Source organism: Rattus norvegicus, chromosome 1, assembly GCF_036323735.1.
Source record: "Rattus norvegicus strain BN/NHsdMcwi chromosome 1, GRCr8, whole genome shotgun sequence".
NCBI lineage: Eukaryota > Metazoa > Chordata > Mammalia > Rodentia > Muridae > Rattus > Rattus norvegicus.
Genome location: NC_086019.1, coordinates 44,789,057 through 44,813,590, shown reverse-complemented (window position 1 = coordinate 44,813,590; position 24,534 = coordinate 44,789,057).

Sequence of the window (24,534 nt, the reverse complement as noted above, 5' to 3'; positions counted from 1 at the left end):
ATTGCCCAATTTACTCAAGAACAGATAGGAAAGAGAGCTTACTTAAGAGCAGTGAGAAGGGTGTGTGTGTGTGTGTGTGTGTGTGTGTGTGTGTGTGTGTGTGTGTGTGTGTTTGACCTTTACCAGGCTAGACACGGGTGAAAACAGAAAAAGCCAAAGAATGAGAAGGAGCTGGAAGATTAGCAAGAATTACCAAAGTTGGTATGAGGCCCAAGCAGATCAATTAAGGCAGAAGCTTAGAGAAGCAAGATTGAATCAGTCAGCTTGGATAATTAGATTGTACAGAGGCTAGAAGCTTAGGACCTAGGCCTAGGGAAAGAACAGAAAAAGAAATCCTCTGGGCTCATCCCAAGCCACGTCTTCTCACAGCTTTGGTATGGCTCTCATCTCATCCCTTCACCTGAGGAAATAAAAGTAACATTTACATGTTAGAAGAGTCCTCCTTCCTCAGGGAGATGCCTTTTTTTTTTCTTTTTTCTTTTTATTAACTTGAGTATTTCTTATATACATTTCAAGTGTTATTCCCTTTCCCGGTTTCCGGGCAAACATCCCCCTCCCCCCTCCCCTTCCTTATGGGTGTTCCCCTCCCAACCCTCCCCCTATTGCCGCCCTCCCCCCATAGTCTAGTTCACTGGGGGTTCAGTCTTAGCAGGACCCAGGGCTTCCCCTTCCACTGGTGCTCTTACTAGGATATTCATTGCTACCTATGGGGTCAGAGTCCAGGGTCAGTCCATGTATAGTCTTTAGGTAGTGGCTTAGTCCCTGGAAGCTCTGGTTGCTTGGCATTGTTGTACATATGGGGTCTCGAGCCCCTTCAAGCTCTTCCAGTTCTTTCTCTGATTCCTTCAACGGGGGTCCTATTCTCAGTTCAGTGGTTTGCTGCTGGCATTCGCCTCTGTATTTGCTGTATTCTGGCTGTGTCTCTCAGGAGCGATCTACATCCGGCTCCTGTCGGTCTGCACTTCTTTGCTTCATCCATCTTGTCTAATTGGGTGGCTGTATATGTATGGGCCACATGTGGGGCAGGCTCTGAATGGGTGTTCCTTCAGTCTCTGTTTTAATCTTTGCCTCTCCCTTCCCTGCCAAGGGTATTCTTTTTCCTCATTTAAAGAAGGAGTGAAGCGTTCACATTTTGATCATCCGTCTTGAGTTTCGTTTGTTCTAGGGATCTAGGGTAATTCAAGCATTTGGGCTAATAGCCACTTATCAATGAGTGCATACCATGTATGTCTTTCTGTTTTATGAAGAGTCCCTCAAAGAGCCTTCACACCACCCACTTGCTCCTTAGCTGAAGCATCCCACTCTTTCTGATGGAGGAAAGAGGTCAGCATAAGACAGAGTATAGAATTTCCGCCATTATGCATGATATGAACAGACAAGTCCGACCGTGCTCACACTTTGTGAAGGCGGCACTGAAGGTGGCAAGGCTGGCAAACTGATATCACTAAACTGACGTTGGATGGAAGACGCTGGGGAAAGACGGGAATTTTACCCATAGGGTAGAAAATAGTTCACAGAGAAGATTGAAAGGGAGGAGAGTAAAGCTGGGTTTTGTCTGCTAAAAGCTAGGAACATCCTAACAAAGCAAGTCATGGTCGAGAGTCTTTTGGCCTTTGTAATGTTGGCTAAGCCCTCAGGACAGGGAGCAACAGATAAGAACTCTGCATTCCAAAACAGAGGGACCCAGAAGCTGCCAGATCTGTCCCCAGGGCTTGCTTGCAGTTGGACTGGTTGTGCCCCTGCTCAGGTCTAATCAGCAGAATGCAGGGCTGATTGAGGATGAATCTGGGCCTCTATGTGGCATAGCTGGTGCTTGTCTCCCAGATGAATATAGGAGGAGCATCACTGTCCCCTCCTCTGACTGAGCTACCTGTCAGAGGCAGGTGAGGCACCATGGAGAGGTGAAATCATCTGAAGGAGACATGAGCAGCAGTCCTCCTTGTCACCCGAGGCTTGCCCAACAGCCAAGACATTTTTGCCTTACATCCAGAGCACCACAACAAAGTGGGTAACATGGTACTTAGTTTCTAAGTTCTGTCTGTTAAAAAAAAAAAAACCAAACCTATACACCTACAGAGAGTCACCTTGACAAAACCGTTCTGATCAGCCATTTTGCTCAATAAGTATGTATGGGAGGGGGATCCTGGATGAACCAGCATTGTATGTACCGTGGATACAGATCTGTGTTTGCTATTAGACAGGTGACACTGTACATTAGGATTATTGCCCTCAAGCAAACTTTGCAAAACATGCAAGCTTCTTTATCTGGAAAATATCAACCATGTTCTTGATGCAAAGAAAGAGAGCGAGAGAGATGGAGACAGAGACAGAGTCAGAGAGACAGAGAGATCTCTGTATGCAAGGCCCTGGAATTTGGAAACCTTGAGTAGGAAGAAAACACAAACCCAGACAGGCCCAAGTGTTAGCAAAGTGGAAGAGGAAAAGACGGGAAGAGCCAAGAACAAACGGTCCCCGAAACCCTCCAGGATGAAACCTGGCCTGGGCGTCTCCCAGTGGACAGGAGATAGAGCTTCTAAACTGACCTTGATTGGAAGCCTTAGGTGTCTGGATGTGGGTGGAAAAGCCTGAGGAAAGATAATCTGACATGTACACGTAGTGGCTACTCTTTCCTCTTTAAAGCTTAGCCTATTTAATCAAAAGCAAATCAAACATGAACTTTTTGCCCAATTTAATGGAGTAAAAGTACCAATTACAACAAGTAGATACATAGTCAATAGATGTTCGTATGTATCTCCAGTCTTTGAGTATTAATGTGAATTTCACATTTGTTTCCTATCATTGCTCTACCATCAGGTCTACAATTAATGTTTGATACACTATTTTCTAATATTCATCACTTTTCTATTAACACTTATAGTTACATTAGACTATAGTTTATTTGCATTGCCTGTAAATTTTGATATTCCATGTTATCTAAATTTGTAAAGAAATTTTAAGTTTTTCATTACTGTTATCATTTGCATTAAAACCATACTGTTACTGTCTTTATGGCTTCTCTGTAAAAACATTTCTCTGTAAAAATCATTTTTTTACACTTTACTTACTGTGGTCCATGTAGTCAAATTTGTATTATCAATAGGCATTGCTAATTTTAAAATCCATCAACATATGAGCTTCTTACATAGTTCTTAGTGGTGAACAAATCAACCAAATTTTAAAACATTACAGGTTTGAACATCTGTGTGACCAGTATTTTGAAATTTCCAGCACTGAACTTACACATGCCTACTAGTGACAGTTCTCATGGGACAAGGAGTTTTCTACTTATAATGTCTTTTTATCCAACAGAAAGCGTTCAAGAATAGTTCTTTCTCCTCACTGAAGACCAGTGCCCTCCCTCTCAGTATCAAACAAATTACTAGAGGGTTATCTGTGAGCTGACAGTTGTGTCCCACATCAGAACAGCTGACAAGAGCAGAAGTTTCTAAATGCAGCTATCCAAATACTGCAAGGCTGGGTCATTTTCCTCTGATAGCCAGAGCTTTTCCAGGTCCCCAAGACTGACAATGTACAAGCAGACACAGGATAAGGAGACAGGAAGCATCTCAATGGCAGTGCCCTTCGATGGTGATTTCCTCCATTTTGGGCCTTGGCAACCCCACCCCTTCTCCATTCACATCTTCATCCCAGGCAGCAGAGTTTCAGTGAGATCCTTGTGCTGTCTCCCACACAGATGAGATATGTCTGTCCCCCAGACACCTATCTCACTGCTGTTTCTTTCAGACAAGCAAGTGCCTCCAAGTGCCGGCCTCTTTATTACTCTCAAGCCAAGACAACATCAGATTCTTGTTCTTGGTTTTCTCTTAACAATCTTCAGGCTCAAACCTTTAAGCTCTCATACATAGAGTGAGGAAACATCTAGTCTATATTTTTAAACAAGCACTCAGAGTATATCCATAGAACTGTAAAAGAAAATGAATAAAAAATAGAAAAACATGACAAAATATGAAAACTTTAGCCTTTATTAAGGGGCAATATTAAAGGGCAGTAAGATAGCCCTAAGCTTATCCCTGATCTTGTGTCAGGAGGGTGGGGCTATCACAGAGGGTGAGCAGAAATGCACAGAAGATGACTGGGGTAGTTCCACAACCTTCTTATCCCATAGAGAAACATGTGTGGGCTGGACACTGCCACACATGTGTGGCATGTATGGGTTATACAGCAGACCCCCCCCCCCACCATCTCAACCAGTAATGTCCATTCCTTTAGCAGTAATGTAAATAGTGTCTGGCTACATAAGCCTCACGATCTTGTTAGAAACCACGGAAAACCCAGCAAAAGTTGAAATCACACAGTAACCACTCTTGTCATAAAGAAGAGAAACCACGGCCCTTAAGGGGTGTGCGGCCTCGCAACTCAGACGACACAACCAGGGAGCAGAGGCAGCCGTCTCATGCTTATAAACAAGGAGTCTCAAACAAAGGAAAAAGGTACTCAAACGTGGCAGTGAGACTATATGCTAACCTAGGAAAAAATGCTAATACCAAACATGCTTTTTCATATAGAATTTGCAAATGTATCAAAGATTCCATTTAAATTGTAAAAAGATAGATAGCATGGTAATTATATATAATTATACATGTATATAAAAACCTCTGTACATACATATTAAGCCACATGTATGTTTTATTTATAAATGGAAATATATTAACATTGAAAGCAGAATTTAATTGAATTTTGCAGCTCTACTCTATAAGGACAACTGGGAATGAACATTTTCTATATTGTAAACATTCTGTTAGCTCACTTGGGTTTTACCATCACTTTCTGGGTATTGTAATTCTTTTTCCTTATATAAATGCAGAGTGATACTTGTTAATTATCCTCCATTACCTGGAAAAACAGATCCAGGAAGAATAAAACAGTCTCTTTGGGTCTTTCGCAAAATTAATTGGTAATCTCCTGTTTCTTAAGGAAAAATACTTTCATTAATTATCTGCAGAATTGTTCCGTGAAGTAGCAATTAACCTTCATTCTCACCTCTCTTATTAATACCAAATTGGGAGCCAGCAGCTAATTGCTGAAACTCCAGCACCCTACGATGTATGCAGGCTCCTCTGTATCTCAGCTGGAAGACAAGGATTTTAACACTGAGTGGGTTTGGGGGGTGGGAACAGGGAGTAGCAGATACCTGGAGTGACCCCATAGGAAGAAAATAACTTTACAAGTTGATATTCGGAACACTTTAGTTTTCTTTTGATTCCATACCCTCAGCATCGTGTTCACGATTTGAAACAAGCAACACAGAGGGATTTTGCGACAGCCGCCAAACATGGCGGAAGAATGGATGTGAGAGTCACTCAATCCAGGTCAGGGAATCAAGACTTTGCTCTATGAACAGCAGGCGTGGTTTGAGAAGCTAGAAGGAGCCTACATGGTCTCTCTGATTCCTCTGGGTCCATCATGAGTCCCTGTTCTCAGAAGCAGCTGCATTCCTTATCAAACATTAAATTCATCCTGCTTTTCCCACTCTCTGAAAAAGATTAAGAGCATTTCCAAGTCATTTGGATATGATCATTCAGTGAATGTCAACGATAAAAGAATAAAATTTTCTTCAGGCTGCAACTTGGAGCTCCCTTCCCTCGGGGCAGAGAGAGGAAGTCGAGATGTTTGTGAAGTTAGAATGGGAGTGGAATTAAATGAGGATGGACAGTCTATGGTAGATCATCTGGCTCCATTTGAAGACAAAGAGAGAAGCAGGGGGAGATAACATCCCGAAGTACTGACAACTGTTAGTGGTGTGACACAGGACAGCTAGTTGATCCACAGACAAAGATGTGGAGAGATGCTGACTCTGAGGACTAACCCAGGTACAGTTGGCTGATCTCCTATATGAACTTTCAACAGATCCTGTCCGAGTTTGCAAATTCCAGATAGTAAAATGTCAAGTTTTATGCCTCAGAATACAACCCTAGCCCAGGTCACTTTCTACATGCACTTTGAGTGCCTTGGCCATTAAGACAAGACCCTTTTTCCTATGTGACCTTCAGTACGTTAAAAAAAAGGTACCAACATAGATGGCAATATTGTGAGAGTAAGAATAAATGAGACATTATTATCATGGCTCATCAAGAGCCACAGGCTCCAACAATAACGTCCACTTGGAACAAGTTAAGGTTGCTGTAGAGAGTGTCAGTTGATAATTGTTCTCCATGTAGTGTCTTGAATTTTCACTTGACAAAAGATAAGTTATTATTCTAGATTTTAGTCTGTAATTTCTTAGGGTCAGTGACACCCAGAATTAGTACATAATTTCTATAACCAACTCCTACTTTGTTAAAAAAAAAATTAAGGAACAAACTCATTCTTTAGGGAAAAAGACAAAGAAGAGAGAAGATCACAGTTCCCAGTAGGGTTGAAGGTCGTGGAGGAGGAGGAAACCTGAGAGGCACAGATTCCATCTGTTGTACATATGAAGAGGGCACTGTAGAAGCAGAATGAACATTCTCTTGGTAGAACTCCTCTTGACAAAGCCGGGGATTAAACTACATTCCTCTGCTGACTACAAGCTTCCTGCTATAAAGCTTGCTAACCTGGAGGTACCCCTCCCACTCCTTGACAGGCACAATGAGATGTCCAGCATCGCTTTCATTTTGGATAGAAATCAACAAAAGGAGAGAGTTAACCAGTATTCCTGAGTAGGACACTCTCGAGTGATGAGAATGAGCTGACAACATTCTTTTCCATGCTGTCATCGTACAAGACCTAAAAGCACCAGAGGAGAAGTCACTTTCAGTAACCGTCCTTGTCCTTGGGGGACTTTTGGGAAGAAAAAGGAGCCTTCTCTTTAAAAACATTCTGCTAGCACCAGGGCAGTGGTGACACATGCATTTAATCCCAGCACTCACTTAGAGGCCAGTCTGGTCTAGAGAGTGAGTTCCAGGACAACCAGGGTTACACACAGACAAACCCTGTCTCAGAAAAACAAACGAACGAACAAAAAACACAAAAGAAAATCAACAATGACAACAAAAACCAAACCGAAAAAAAAAAATGCTCACTGGTTCAATGGCTTTTAATCCCAGCATTTGGGAGACAGAGGCAAGCAGATCTCTGAATTTGAGGCCAGACTGGTCTACAAAAGGAGTTGCAGGTCAGCCAGAGCTACACAAAGAAGCCTTGTTTCAAAAGACCTAAAACAAACAAAAAATCCCTCTCATGTTCTTATGCAGCATGGTCACTATTTTCCCTTCCATTCTAACTTGAGGCGCTGAGTTTTCTTTACCTAGAACTTAACGTGCTTCAGGGGAGCCAAATTACAAGCACAGCAGCTGTTTAGAGCTGAGACAGACACAGGAAGTCGTGAAGTGGTTTCCTTAGCAATGGGAATCACTTGAATGCTCTCAGGATCCAGTCTCTTGGCTGCTGTCTGCTTGCTCCCATCTCTCACGACTTCATTCACAAATGTATTTTTCTCCTGCCCTTAAATGCATCTTTGATATTTATCTTAGGAGACAGATTAACGTGGCTTTTTTTTTTTTCATGAAATGCACCATGTTTATGATCTTGACTGTCATTTGCCATCATGTGACTGTGTTTCTTACCATCATTGGACAGATTGGCTGGACAGTGGCCCAAAAGACCTCAGGTTCTTCTTTACGGGACTATGCAAATGGTGTTAATGTCCTTTGTCAATCTGGACTTTGTAGCTGTGATTAAGTTAAAGGCATTGGGCTAGAAAGCCTGCCCCAGTCTGACAGCAGCTCTCATCCTACACATTTGTTGTTATGTTCTGTTGATTCCTTGGTTTGTTTTGAGTCCTGGCTGGCCTTGAACTCATTATGTAGCAGAGGATGAATTTGAACTGCTCATCCTCATGTCTCCACCCTGCAAGTATGTCACTATAGCCAATTCTATGCAGTACCTGGATTGAACTCAGGACTTCTGGCATGCTAAGCAGGCATTCTATCAACTGAACGACATCCCTAGCACTCTCACACATCTCTTACAATGCATGCATGCATGTATACATACATGCATGCACATATGTACATACATGAATATATATGCATACATACATGCATATAAGTACACACATACACACATCCCAGAGAAGGGACTGAGGTGCATATTTTACATACCAAAGCAGAACTGGCCTCCAGGTTTTCCCAGCATCCCTCAGTCCTTACCCGGCATACCTTGCACCCAACCCTGAACTTTCTAGATCAGGGACTGGGCTACTCTTCCTCCATAGCCTCTTCCCTATATAATCCAGACATTTTGGTCTCCTTTCTCTCTCCTTCTATCTCTCACCCCACTCTCTGCACACACTGTTTGTCTCTTTCTCTCTCATCCCCCTTCCTTCTTTCTCCCTCTCCATGGCAATAAACCTGCCTTTATACATTTTAATGTGGCTTGAATTGGTTCATTTGACCAGAGGAGAAATAACTTACCACATACATACACATACACCATAAATGCACACACAAAAGAAGGTAAAAAAAAAAGATGGAAATGGGCTTGAACAAAGCAACTAGAAGTCAGAAAATGCCAGCAGTCCACAAAATGGCTTAGATGAGGAGGAATGCTCATTCGAGCGTCTAAACAGAGCACAGCCCCATGCACACCTGGAGTCCAGCCTTATGCAGTCCACAACAATGAGAAAATAAATTCTTGTTGTCTTAAAGCCATCACATCTGTGGCTGTTTTTTTTTTCATGACTGTCACTGGAAAATGCTATAGCAATAATAAATGTAAAATAGTAATTTTTCTTTTCAAACAGGAATTTAAAAGGAATGTTACCACATAGATAGAAAAGCAAGCCTAAGGAAGCTGGGTGAACTCTTGGGGTTGGGCATTTCATGATCAGAATAAAATATGGTTAATTCTTAACACTAGAGATTATTGCACATCCCTGTTTTATGACCACCCCTCCCAGCTGGTTTCTGGACACTGAGATCTTCCCCTCTGGAGTAATTCTTGGAACCAATTACTTCTACCAGAGCCAAAATGGGAGACTATTGACTGTCATCATCTCTCAGTAGAATCCCTTCTTTGTCTGCGATGGATCGGACTCACGTTATCCCTTGCCTTTGGTCTGTAGACCAGCAGTCTTATCTAGGACATACAAACACCCTCTGTAGCTCTGAATCCGACAGAGGAAAAGGCTCTCAGTCCTGGCCCAGCTGGGTGGGCTGCCACACATAGAGAGAACAGCTGTGCAGGAAGAGGAGGAGAGGCTCCCAGCTGCCAACTGACAACATGCACCGATGCCGAGGCATCTCACTAGACTTGCTAGTCTTCAAGTATTCCCTAAGCATGTGGGATCTGGGATAAATGAGTCTGCATAAAGGGAAAGGGAAAAAAAAATACAGGCTATTTTGGGCACTGTACCCTGTGCTGGTTTAGATATAGATCTGGTACAAATGAGACCATGACTATCTGAGAAAATATTCAGCAGAGCTTCCTCCCCCTGTACAGTCTCAAAGGTTGTTCTACTCAAGCACATGTGGAACAGGACTCCTGACACCACCTGGAGTGTCAAAAGTATTTCCTGCCCCATTGGCTCAAGGACTGGGACAAATGCTGCAGATCCACAGGCATAAGTATAGCCTCACCCAGATAACATTCAGTTGTGTCACTTGAGAGAAAACAGTTAAAGTTGGGAGCATAGAAAAGACAAAAAGTTTAGATGTTTCCAATGCCTTATAGAGGATCCTCATGGAATCCCAAGGGGCTCTAACTCATCTCTGTGGACACTCAGACATGGAAAACCGACACAATTCCAGATAAGTTATCCTGTGACCAGAGCTGTCCCAAGCACTCTATGTATGCTGTTCCATGAAATCATTTACAAATTATATAACTCTCCTGTGACAGTCAATCTGTGTCCTCAAACTTTTAGGACAACTCCCCTACTTAACATCTTACCCCTAGACCATGTGATTAAAATCCAGTGCATTTATGGGAGTGGACATATTCAGTAAGAAAATTATTATATGATGACCTACCTAATCTTTTAATCAAAATAGAAAGCCACCCAAAGTAGATGTCTCAGCAACCAATCTCCTACTTGTTTTGAACCACATAGAGGAACCCCATCATATAGTCAGGGCCCTTGAACACTCTCATGCATGTGACCCACTGTGGATCTTGATAACTTATTTCTCCTTAATCTGTATTATCATTTCACAACAAATAAAGTCATCTTCTAGGTTTGCATATCTGTGCGTTACTAATTTAAAGTGTCTGTATACAGGGCCAAGAACCTGGAGAAAACACTCAACTCCATCCTAAAACACAATCACTCTATTTGACACTCATCCGGGAGTTGTAGAAACCTACTTTTGCTCTCTTGCTGCTAACATTCCCCTCAGATCCCTTTCATTTTAATGTCCATAGCTGACAGCCAGCTGAACCAGTCAGTTCTATTAAAGTGCTGCCAGAATGTCTCTCCGTTCCTGGCTCAGGAATGATAGAGAGGTGATGGCAGAGAGTGTGGCAAGATTCATGCCCTGAGGAAAAGTAGGCGGTTGCAGCTGGACACCCCTTTCCCAGCTGCTTCACCTGAGCTGACCGCAAGAAAGACGGCAGACCACAGGTATCTCTGCCTGACCAAGAACAGGATAAGATCCTCTGCAACCTACCACATCCCTTAGAATTGTTTCTGCTCTCCACAACAGGACCTAACTTTGTTGTTACTTTGGCTTTAAAAGTATCTCTCCCTTTCCTTTTGTTCCTGCCTCCTGTTTAGTGTCACATATGTCTAAAATATAAAATGTCTATTTCTAAAATTTAAACATTAATAACATGACTTATTTTGATGCTGTGGCATTTCTTGAGGAACTCATTTGAGACTAGCAAGTGACACTAAAACCTCTATGGACACTGACTCACTAAAACAGTTACAAATTAATGTATTTTACACTATACGAAACCTTGCACAGGTGAGGGGAGGCACACCTGCCTCTGGCCCTGTGGATGGTGAAAGCCAGTCCAGTCCTCCAGCTGCCTGGAGAATGCTCTCCCAAATTTCAGCTTCTCCAGAGGAGAACTTTACATAAGGAATGACTTTTTTCCTCTAGTATCTTTATGTTAAATTTTATCTTGAAATTTCCTGATTTTTCCATCAATCAGTTGACATGAGTCAGACAATTAAAAGTCATTAAAGCATCTGCGTCTGCCACTAACAGGTTCCCATGACAGAATACTGAAGTAATAGATCTGGGCAAACTGGGGCCTTCTCAAAGGCAATCTGCATGTGTATCAGGAACAGCTCTTTGCATGGTAAATATAGATGGTTTTACCTTCCTTTTCTATGTTTTGGCTTTAAGTGGCTTTTTAAAATATCTCATCAGTAAACTCTGAGGAAGTTCACTGACTTATACAATCTTTAGATTCAGGTTTCTGAGGCTGTTCCCTTTCTGGAAGGTAAACTAGTATAACATTAAGCAAAGGATCTCCTTTTAGCTGGATTAAATGTAAAGAACATTTTACAGGTAGTTCCTGTCATTTCTCGAACTGTGAAGAAACAGACATTACTAGATAATGTCTCTTCCCTGACCTACTTGATTGAGCACAAGGGCTGCTGGATCCCTGTTCCCGTAAAGGTTACAATGAGCTGCCGCTACTAACTATAAATACAATTTCTTCCTCAACTTCTCATTCAGGTGATAGGCTAACATGTGAGTCAGCACCTTTCTTTTTTTTTTTTTTCTTTTCTTTTTTTTCGGAGCTGGGGACTGAACCCAGGACCTTGCACTTGCTAGGCAAGCGCTCTACCACTGAGCTAAATCCCCAACCCCCGAGTCAGCACCTTTCTTAAGAGGCTCAATGGAAGAAAATCATATTTCCCATCCTGACAGTGGCCCAACGTCACTGCTCATCCCCAGAAGTACCACAGCTAAAAAGATGACAAGGGTTATGGAAGAACTCGGATCCGATGTTAAGGAAACGAAAGTAGAATGACATTGCATCCACGCAAACAGAGACTGAAGATGCTCAGTATCCAAGGAGGGATTCCATGAGTGATGCTCCAGGCCACTCATTCAGTCAGTGCATTCCTCTCTTGGAGATGCCTTTGGAAGTAGAGAGTCAGACCAAGAACTTTCCATTTTCTCCCCCTGCATGGTATCAGTACAGAGACAGTCAGGTAGATCCATGGAATAGAATTGAAGACCCAAAAATGAACCCACACACCTGTGGTCACTTGACCTTTGACAAAGAAGCTAAAACCATCCAGGGGAAAAAAAGACAGCATTTTCAACAAATGGTGCTGGTACAACTGGCGGTCAGCATGTAGAAGAATGCAAATTGACCCATTCTTATCACCTTGTACAAAGCTCAAGTCTAAGTGGATCAATGACCTCCACATAAAACCAGATACACTGAATCTAACAGAAGAGAAAGTAGGGAAGAGCCTCAAACAAATGGGCACAGGGAAATTTCCTGAATAGAACACCCCTTCAGCTCCTTCAGTCTTTCCCTTAACTCCTTCATTGGGCTCCTAGTGTTCAATCTGATAGCTGGCTGCAAGCATCTGCATCTGTATTTGTCAGACTCTGGCAGAGCCTCTCAAGGAGACAGCTATATCAGGCTCTTGCCAGTAAGCAAGCACTTCTTGGCATCAGTAATAGTGTCTGGATTTGGTGTCTGCAAACGGGATGGATCCCCAGGTGGGGCAGTCTCTGGATGGCCTTTCCTTCTCTCTGTTCCACTCTTTGTCTCCATATTTCCTTTAGACAGGAGCAATTCTGGGTTAAAATTTTAGAGATGAGTGGGTGGCCCCATCCCTCAACTGGGGGCTGTGCCTATCCTCTGGATATGGTCTCTAAAGGTTCTCCTTCCCTTTTGCTGGGTATTTCAGCTAATGTCATCCCAGTTGGGTCTTGGGAGCCTCTTGCTTTCTTAGCATCTGGGACTTGTTGGTGGCTACCCACAGTTCCCCATCCCCCATTGCTACACACCTCTGCTCAGTTTCCTGACCCTCTGTGCATCACTCCCATCTCCTCCCATACCTGATCCTGCCCCCCGTTTCCCCTCCTTCTCGTATCCTATTCCTAGTTCCCTCCCATGATTATTTTTATCCCCCTTCTTAGTAGGACTGAAGCATCCACACATTGCTTTTCCTTCTTCTTGAGCTTCATATGGTCTGTGAGTTGTATTGTGGATATTCTGAGCTTTTTGCTTAATATTTACTTATCAGTGAGTGCATACCATGTGTGTTCTTTTGTGACTGGGTTACCTCACTCAGGATGATATTTTCTAGTTCCATCCATTTGACTATGAATTTCATGAAGGCATTGCTTTTAATAGCTGTATTCCATTGCATAATACATTTTGTAATACACTGTGTAATACATTTTCTGTATCCATTCCTCTGTTTGAGGGACATCTTGGTTGTTTCAAGCTTCTGGCTATTATAAATATGCTATGAACATAGTGGAGCATGAGTTTTTGATCTTAGCCATTCTGACTAGTGTGACTAGTGGAATCTCAGGGTCCTTTTGATTTGCATTTCCCCGATGACTAAGGATGTTAAACATTTCTTTAGGTGCTTCTTGGCCATTCAAGATTCCTCAGTTGAGAATTCTTTGTTTATCTCTGTACCCCATTTTAAATAGGGTTATTTGATTTTCTGGAGTCTAATTTCTTGAGGTCTTTGTATATAATGGATATTAGTCTTCTATAGGATGTAGGATTGGTAAAGATCTTTTCCCAATCTGAAGGTTGCCATTTTATCCTAATGGCAGTGTCCTTTGCCTTACAGAAGCTTTTCAATTTTATGAGGTCCCATTTGTTGATTATTGATCTTAGAGTATAAGCCATTGTTGTTCTGTTCAGGAAATTTTCCATGGTGCTCATGTGTACGAAGCTCTTCTCCATTTTTTTTCTTCTATTAGTTTGAGTGTATCTGGTTTGATGTGGAGGTCCTTGATCCACTTGTACTTAAGCTTTGTACAGGGTGATAAGCATGGATCGATCTGCATTCTTCTACATGTTGACCTCCAGTTGAACCAGCACCATTTGCTGAAAATGCTATCTTTTTTCCATTGGATGGTTTTAGCTCCTTTGCCTAAGATCAAGTGCCCATAGGTGTGTGGGTTCATTTCTGGGTCTTCATTCTATTCCGTTGATCTACCTGCCTGTCTCTGTACCAATGTCATACAGTTTTTAATCACGATTGCTCTGTAATGCAGCTGGAGGTCAGGGATGGCGATTCCCCCAGAAGTTCTTTTATTGTTGAGGATAGTTTTCATTATCTTGAGTTTTTTATTATTCCAAATGAATTTGGAAATTACTCTTTCTAACTCTATGAATTGAGTTGAAATATGATGGGGATTGCATTGAATCTGTAGGTTGCTTTTGGCAAGATGACCATTTTTACAATATTAATCCTGCCAATCCATGAGCGTGGGAGACCTTTCCATCTTCTGAGATCTTCTTCAATTTCTTTCTTCAGAGACTTGAAGTTCTTGTCATACAGATCTTTCACTTGCTTGGTTAGAGTCACACCTAGGCATTTTATATTACTTGTGACTATTATGAAGGGTGTAGTTTCCTAATTTCTTTCTCAGACTGATTTTCCTTTGAGTAGAGGAAGGTTACTGATTTTTTTGAGTTAATTTTATACCCAGCCACTTTGCTGAAGTTGTTTATCACGTTTAAGAGATCTCTGGTGGAATTTTGGGGGATACTTAAGTATGGGGGATACTTAAGCATAGATCATATCATCTACAAATAGTGATATTTTGACTTCTTCCTTTCCAATCTGTATCCCTTTGACCTCCTTTTGTTGTCTGATTGCTCCGGCTAGGACTTTGCATACTATATTGAATAGGTAGGGAGAGAGTGGGCAGCCTTGTCTAGTCCCTGATTTTAGTGGGACCCACCAAAGTTTAAGTGAATACACACTTTTAAATGAGTTGTAGGTTAAATAGAAAATATTATATAAAATGTGTATGACCTAATAATTACTACCATGAAGATAACAATAATCAAAAAGTAAAGATACAAGAGGGAGATGTACAATAATAATTTTAGCATAAATGTAAACAGTAGATTAATTCAGCTGCTGTATTTCTTTACCTTAAGCTAGTCCCCAAAAACCACACAGAGAAATGAAAGTTTTTTTCAAAACACTGCTCAATAGCTGGGCAGTTAAATGATCTCCCTTTGCTCCCTATGCTACTTTGGCTTCCTTCTGGCACCATGGCTGTGATTCTTGCAGTTTAATAATGGTCTAGCTCTCTCTTCAGAGAGTTTAATATTGGCCTATCTGTCTCTTCTTCAGATTGTTTTTTACCATGATGTCTTCCCAGACCCTCTTCTCATGGCTCTACTTTCCCTACCCTCCAGCAGATCTCCTTTCCTCCTTCTCTCCTTCCTCTGGCTTGCAGAAGTTCTGCCCTATTCTCACTTCTGCTCAGCCATTGGATAATCAGCATTTATTGACAAGGCAATGAATAAATGGTAAAAAGTGTTTACTCAAGATAGGAGATTCTAGACTTAAGTGGTACAATGCTATGTCCTTATTGAAGCAAGATTTGAGGGCAGAGAAATTAGCATTTGAACAACATAAGGATATCCTTTACACAGTGCACAAAGTCACTTTGCCTACAGTGAGATGAGTCATTAAACAGAAATAAGCTGACTCTTAATTTCATCATCTGAAAAAAAATCAGTTAATACTTGCATAATCCCCCAGGCTCTGTGTGCTAGTAAGGTAGATTTTCCTCCATTCTCTGCACCTAATTTCCCTGAAACAATATTTACACATGGAGTCTAGATTTCTTTATATGGAGTAGCCCATTAAATGGTGAAATGGGTTATTCCTGAGAAACATGTAGAATTAAAGATTTGTCCTTTTATTATTTAGGCAAATATAATAATTGTCATTAAACTCATATCTGTAAGATCATGCTACAATGATAGCTGTCCATTTTCAATATCACTACTCATGTCAAAAGCAATACAACTCAAGGAGTATGTATTTCTAATGTTCAGCATTTAATTTCCAAAGTCTTCACCTAGTTATCGGTCACATATTTAAAGAATCATTTTCCTTTACCAAGTTAAAAGTTAAACTTATCTATTTGCAGATGATATGATTGTATACATAAGCTACCCCCAAAAAATTCTGCCAGAGAACTCCGACAGCTGACTGACACCTTTAGCAAAGTGGTTGGATACAAAATTAACTCAAAGAAATCAGTAGTCCTCCTTTATACAAATGATAAACAGGCTGAGAAAGAAATTAGGGTAACAACACCCTTTACAATAGCCAGAAATAATATAATATATCTTGATGCAACTCTAATCAAGCAAGTAAAAGATCTGTTTGGCAAAAATTTCAAGTCCCCAAAGCAAGAAATCAAAGAAGATCTCAGAAGATGGAAAGATCTCCCATGTTCATGGATCACTAGGATTAATGTAATAAAAATGGCCATCTTACCAAAAGCAATCTACAGATTCAATGCAATCCCCATCAAAATCCCAACACAATTCTTCACAGACATACAAAGAGCAATTCTCAACTTCATATGGAAAAAAACGCCACAGGATAGCCAAAACAATCCTGAACAATAAAAGAACTTCTGGGACAATCACCATCCCTACCTCAAGTTGTACTACAGAGCAATAGTGATAAAAACTGGATGGTATTGGTACAGAAACAGACAGATTGATCAATCAAAACAAACATCAAGAAATAAAACCACACACCTATGGTCACTTTATTTTTGATGAATAAGCCAAAACCATACAATGGAAAACAGAAAACATCTCCAACAAATGATGCTGGTCTAATCGGCTGACTGCATGTAGACCTTGTGTTCCAGCGATAGACAAGGTTCTACCTCATGCTGCAGCTGTATTTGGTAGTATGTAAGAGTCACCCAAGTGGTACTGGTTTTGAATGCATGAAGGGGTCATGAAAAGCACCTGAAGCTTGACACTGTGTGAGCCATGGAAGGCCATTGGTAAAGGTACAGCCTCAATGTCAGTTGATAGCCGGGGACTGAAATGTTTACTACACAAAGAAGTTGAGGCTTGACCATAAAGAGAGCTTATGAGTGTCTGTTGGTGAAGCTTAGGTACAGTGTAAGACTGCAGCAAATTAGAAATGCCAGTACCATGGGATAGTTACCAATAGCAGCAGGAGCAATATGGAGTCAACCAGAGCCTAGAATCCTACAGAAGGCACAGCTGAAGAAGTGACACAAGCCCTTTGGAGGAGCCCAAGAGATCATGTGTAGATCCAAGACATTGGAACAGGAAGCTGTGAAGTTGAAGTTGCCTTGGGGTTCTTTTATGCTTGCAGATAGGAGTCCAGCATGACTGTCCCTTGAGAGGCTCCACCCAGCAACTGACACAGATGGATGCAGACTCTCATAGCCGAAGAGTGGATGGAGCTTGGGTACTGTTACGTAAGAGTATAGGGAAGGATTGCAGGCGCTAAAGGGGATAGGAATGCCTCAGGAAGACCAACAGTATCAACCAACCTGGACCCTTGGAGCTCTCAGAGACTGAAGCACCAACCAAACAGCATACATGGGCTGGACGTAGGCCTCCCCACACATATGTAGCAGATGTGCAACTTTGTCTTCACTTGAGTCCTGAACAACTGGAGCAGGGCTATTTCCAAATCTGTTGCCTGTCAGTGGGATATGTTCTTTTAGCTGGCTGCCTTGTCTAGCCTCAGTGAAAGAAGATACACCAAGCCCTGAGGAGACTTGATGTGCTAGGGTTGGGGGGACTCTCAGGGGAAGGGACTCTATCCTTTCAGAGGAGGAGGGGAGGGAGAATAGAGGAAGGATTGTGGGAGGGAGTAACTGGGAGATGACAGTGATTGGGATGTAAAGTGAATAAATAAAAAATAAAATAAAGTTAAACTTTTTATTGGATATTTTATTTATTTACATGTCGAATGTTATCCCCTTTTGAGGTTTCCCCTCCATAAACCCCCTATCCCATCCCTCCTCCCCCTGCTTCTATGAGGGTGCTCCCCCACCCACCCACTCCCACCTCACCAGTTTGGCATTCCCCTACACTGGGGCATCCATTCACCTACAGAGGGGCATCGAGCCTTCACATGACCAAGGGCCTCCCCTCCTATTGATGCCAGATAAGGCCATCCTCTGCTACCTATGCAGCTGGAGCCATGGGTCCCTCCATGTGTACTCTTTGGTTGGTGGTCCCTGGGAGCTCAGCAGGTCTGGTTGGTTAATATTGTTATTCATCCTATGGGTTTGCAAACCCCTTCAGTTCCTTCAGTTCTTTCCCTAGCTCCTCCATTAGGGTCCTTTTGTCAGTCCAGTGGTTGGCTGAGAGTATCTATATCTGTATTGGTCAGGTTCTAGCAGAGCCTCTCAGGAGACAGCTATATCAGGCTCCTATCAGCAAGCACTTCTTGCCATCTGACATAGTGTCTGGGTTAGGTGTCTGTGTATGGGATGGATTCCCAGGTGGGGCAGTCTCTGGATGGCCTTTTCTTCAGTCTCTGATCCACACATTGTCCCTGTATTTCCTTTAGACAGGAGCCCTTCTGGGTTAAGAATTTGGAGATGAGTGGGTGGCTCCATCCTTCAACCAGGGGCCTAACCCTGGTTATGGTCTCTACAGGTTCCCCTTCCCCTTTGTTGGGCATTTTAGCTAACAACCTTAAAAGTTTATCCTTTCTAAGTCATCAGTAGTTAAATTAATTCTTAATATATACAAAAGGAAAAAATTCAAACTCAGTAAGCTAAAACCACTAAACATTTATTAGGTCTCGAGAGTCTGCAGGTCAGCTGAGCAGTGAATCAGGTCACTGCTGAGCTCAATCCTGCATCATCTAATCAGCTTCCAAGTGGGGTAAGAGTCTTTAACTTGGCTGACCTTCTGTGGGTGTGGGGACCTAGGGACAGCCAGCTCTAGAACCATCTAAATTTGGTTGGGTCCATTGAGTTCATTTCTAATGGTCTCTTACAAACCTACTCTTGTTTTGATTGCATAGTGAAGTCAAGAGAAGCTCCAAGGGCATCCAGCTCTATTGGCAGTCAGGGTTTGGGTTCAGCTGCTATTCCTTTCACTACTTTTAGGCATTTTCCTCCAGGCACTTATTTCTTAAGTTTATCTTTGGGTTTTTTTCTCATTGTCTTGCCATGGATACTTGGAACAGTGTTACACGTGTAATAAATATCTGTGATGGGTGTCAACTGGACTGGATTTAGAGTTACTATGGAAACACACCTCTTGGAGTACTGAGAAGAGGCTTTTCAGAAAGGCCCAACTGAGTAGAAAAGACCTGCTCCAAATGCAAGCAGCCTTATCCAATGAGCTATCCAACTGGAGCAAATAAAAAGGAGAAATCAAGGTGAATGCCAGCATCCATTCATTCTGGGCTTCAGATAAATTATGAGTTTACCTCACACTCCTGATTTACCCACCATGATAGATTGTACTGTTCTGCAGTCAGGAGCCAGAATAAACCCTCCCTTCCTTGTGTGGCTTTTTTCAGATATTTTGTGGCATCAACTATAAAAATATTATACAATGACATACTTTAAAATGCTTTAAAAGTCCTCTAACTAGGAAAAAAGGATATAAAATATATAAATAATGTATGTGGATTTCCTTAATTTAACCATTCCTTGGTTTCAAAACATCATGGTGCCCATTATAAATATATACAATTTTTCATTAAAGTAAGTAGATATTTGACTAATGTTTTTATTCTCTAAGCTATGAGTTCAATAAGGCACAAGAGTCTAGCTCTTGTCAGTGTCAAGGTCTCAACTCCACTCGCCATTCTGGCAGAAGGGGACTCAGTCCATGTCTGCTAAATAAATGAATGGGAAATCTCAGCACAGGGGGTTCAATTCTAAGCCAAGGAAGCTGGTGGAAAGCTGTGAGCAGAAGTCAAATAGACAGAGGGTGTGGTCCACAGCACCCAATCACTGGCCTGTGAGATAGGTAAGGTAAGCAAAGAGAAGAGCAGGCATTCAACTTGACCAAACTTGGAATGCACAGGCTCTGGGACGCCCATGAATGATGAAGATTTGGATGCTGAGGGAGGAACCTCTCTCCCATCTTACTCCACAGGGAAACTATAAACATTGGTGGATGTTAACACAGAGAATGTAAGAATTTCAATGTCATGTATAAACAGCACAGATATCCTTATGTGACTTTTGGTTTAATATATCAAAGAAAAGGGTACTGAAAAGGGACCTACCATTCTTGCTAATACTCTGTGTACTTAATTTTTATTTGAAGACCATTAATTATGCTTGGACTGATTGACTAAAATTCTGATCCCTTTTATCTCTACTATGTGGCAAAAAATAAACCTACATTTTATTATCCCTTGGTTTTGTTAACAGAAAGAGGATGAACAAAAGCCTTTACTAAGCAATGCCAATCCCTGCCAAGCACACTATGCTCAACTGAACTCAAGGACTCACCTGAATTCAAACATCCGTGGCCTGGGGCAGAGTGAAGGAGCATCAAACCAGCTTCGAAGGGGCAAACTGGAATTTTCTGGATAAGAGAGGCTAGTCCTCAGAGAAGCAAAATGGAAATGTGCCCTGAGCTACTATCCTCTGAGCCAAGCAACAGCCATCTTGGGGCATTCACCTGCACCTTTGCAAAGGTCATATCAGCTGAGGCTGTTTGTGTTTTATAGTCTCACAGATAGGGACAGAGATCCTATTAGATCCTCGGCTGCAGATCCGGCTGCTCCTTACCATCTGCTGTGCACAGCTCTTCCTTACTTGCAATGGCATGGATGAGGGGCTCTAAAATAGATATCATATACCTGGAAGGGCAGACTAAAGCATAGACCACATTGCTATGGGGAGACCCTCACCCTGCTGGGTAAAGGCTTTGTAAGTCTGGTCTATTGGAAGGAGGAGCACACACACCTCGTAAGTAACCTCTCACCTGTGCTTTGTAAGGAACCCCAATAAACCCGTTGGTTTCCCAGAGTAAACTTAAGTAGTATCCTGCCTCAGATTGTGGTTGGAACCTTAGGGGAGGGTTTGACATTGTTTATGTCTCCCTCTGGGAAGGAATTTTAGCCAGTTATTACCTCCTAAGTGGGCTAGCCCTCCTGATTCAGCATGCATGTTACTTTCTGACATCTTAAGCTCACTTCTCCACAGACCAAATTGTGGCAGGAGTAGCCCCGGCAATTTCCACTGATTTTTCTTCTTATGCTGAAACACTGAAGATTTGGTGGAGGGGAAGGACTAGGTAGCTCTCAATGCTCTTTTGCCAACTAACCCGGATACAAACAGAGATTACTGCTGCACTGGTTGAGTTCCACACTTATTCCTGCAGTACTCATATCTTACTTTGCAACCAGACAACTCTTCCCTTAATCAGAGAACATCTTGTCAAATGAAAATTTATGTTCAAAGTCATAGAGCTACAGGATCCGACAATGAGAAGGAAACATTTGCACTGACCATGCCTTACATGTCACTTTGAGAAAATTCGACAAGTAAATGTTTTTCTTGAAATATTACAAAGCAGACACAGGGATGCCCAGACATTTATTATGACTTAGCAACGCCTACTTAGTCAGATGTTGAACTACAGCGATCTCTTTCCTTTCTGATTTGACTAAATTTGGCCAGCAGGAGCAATTTTAGTACAAATAACATCAAAACACAAATGCTCACATGTGTACATTTATATAAATACTTGATTTTAGTTACATAAAATACTAACAAAAGCAATCCTACCCTAACACCCCAAAATCCACTAAAAACATGGGCAATTATTAATCTCCAGGGGTCAATCAGTTATTACAGACATAGAAATTTCTATACCCAAATTCATAATCAAATCCGAATTTCCCTTTCTTCTCTTCTCATTGATGGTGATGAATTCCCTAAAATACTGGATTATTTTTAAGTACAATGCTTTAAAAATTAGAAAATTGGCCATTCTACAAACAAATTTAAATTACAGTCTTCCCTTTTGACTAGAGAAAAAAATTGCTATCAGAATTTAAGTTATATCCTTATATTTATTTTTTATTCTTTAATCTCGTTTTATAGTCCAGTCTTTATCCCACCTTGTCAGCCCTATGACAGCTCCTCATCCCATTCCTCCTTCCCTCCACCCCCACCCCATCTCCAAGAGGGTGCCTCCATTCCCCGACCCTCACCACACCAGGCCTCCCCACTCCCTGAGGCCTCAAGTCCTCTGCTGTACATTTGTACTGTCAGGGGCCCCAAATCAGCAGGTTTATACTGCCTGGTTGGTGGCTCAGTGTCTGAGAGATCTTGGGGGGTCCAGGTTAGTTGAGACTGCTGGTCTTCCTGTGGGGCTGCCCTCCTCCTCAGCTTCTTCCAGCTTTTCCCTAATTCAATCACAGGAGTCTCTTGCTTCTCTCCAATAGATGGGTGTAAGTATCCGAATCTGACTCTTGTAGCTGCTTGTTTGGCCTTTTGGAGGGTAGTCATGCTAGGCTCCTGTTTGCAAGCACAGCACAGCATCATTAACAGTGTCAGGCCTTGGGGCCTCCCCTTGAGCTGGATCCCAATTTGGGCCTGTCACTGAACCTCCCTTCCTTCCCTCTCTTCTCCATTTTTGTTCCTGCAGTTTTTATTTCTATTTTTATTTTTTTTAGACAGGAACAATTCTGGTCAGAGATTTTGACTGGCAACCCCACCCTTCCACTTGATGTCCTGTCTTTCTGCTGGAGGTGGGTTCTACAAGTTCCCACTCCTCACTGTAGGGCACGTCATCTAATATCCCTCCCTTTGAGTCCTGAATCCTTCACCTCCCAGGTCTCTGGTACATTCTAAAGGGTCCCCCCTCCTCCTACCTCCTGAGGTTGCCTGTTTCTTTCCACTGGCCCTAAGAACTTTGGTCCTATTCCCCCAGCCAGTACCTAATCATGTTACCCTTTTCCCTTCCCTGTCCCTTTCCCACCTAGGTCCCTCTCTCCCTCTGCCCCCAAAATGCATGTTTTCTCCAGGTGGTGGTAGTGCACGCCTTTAATCCCAGCACTCTAGAGGCATGGGCAGGTGGATTTCTGTGAGTTCAAAGCCAGTCTGATCTGCAAAACAAGCTTCAGGTCAGCCAGGGTTACACAAAGAGAAACACTATCTTGAAAAACAAAGACTTAAGGAAAGAAGCTAACAGATAATTTTTTCTTTTTATAATGTAAGGGTATGCTCATTTTGTAACTTCATAACTTGTATTGGGGTGCATCAGGAATATGCTTAGATTCAATAAAATGTCCATGGCTAATCTATTGCAATATATACATATAGTGGATTAAATTAATATATAAAAGGATATATTAATGTTCTTACTGAATATTTTATGATGTGGTCTTGCCTGTAAATCAGGTTGTTAAAGATAATTGGTTGTGATGAACTCCCACAAGAGAAAGATGAGCCCAGAAGCTCACAAACCTGCCCCTCTGATAAGAAGTTGGTCATCTGACACAGAGGCACACAGGAGGAGCACAATGTGGAGACAAAGTAGAGACTGGACTGGTGGTACCACAAATTAAGGACTGTATTTTGATTTAGAAACTCATCCTATCAGTACAAAGAGACCTTTATTGTTCTGGTTAGGGTTTTTTTTCTGAGATGGGGTTCCTCTGTGTATCCCTGGCTATGCTAGACCTCATGCTGTAGACCAGTCTGGCCAAGAACTCAGAGATCCACCTGCCTCTACCTCCCAAGGGCTGGTACCCAAGGTGTGTGCTACCATGCCAGGCTAGTAGGTAGAGATCTTGTTTTGTCATTCTACATGTAGGTGTCCAGTTGTCCTAACAGCATTTATTAAAAAGGTTATCTTTTCTTCAAGGTCCTTTTTGTGCCTTTGTCAAAACTCAGGTAGCTGTAGTTGCCTGAATTTATTCTTGGCTCCTCCCTTCTGCACCACTGTGCAATTTGTAATGATGACTCTGAAAATGTTTTTAAATGGTACATTGTGATGCCAACGTCTTGTTCCTTCTACTCAGGCCTACTTTGGCCCACTTGAGAGATTTTGTGCTTCCTTATGAACTTTAAGGGTTGATATTCACATTCTGTGGAAGAGAGTCACCGTGGTTTTGTGGTGAACTGTGTTGAATCAGTAGACTGCTTTTCCCACCGCAGTCATTTCTACAATATTAATTCTGCTGATTTGTTGATTCGTGAGCATTGAAGGTATCTCCACTTCCTGCAGTCTTTCTTCAATCTATTGTTTTAGAAAGCTTCCACCTCGTTGGTTAAATTTATTCGGAAGCATTTTACACTTTCTAAAGGCTATCATGAGTGAAATGTTTTTTGTCTTGTTGTTTGTTTTATCTTCTGTCTGAACAAATTTGTTATTGGAATGTAGGAAAGCCACTCAATTTTATGTATTGATTTTACATTCAGATACATTGCAGAAAGAGTTTATGAGATCTAAAGAAAGCTTTTGAAACTCTTAAGTATAAACTCACATTATTGGCAGATGGTGGCAATTTTATTTCTCCTTTAATTCATCTTTGAATTATTGTGTTATCTCGTCCCTTGCTTCTCTAGCTAAAACTTCAAGTGCTACACAGAATAAAAGTAGAGAGTGTTAAACCACACTCTG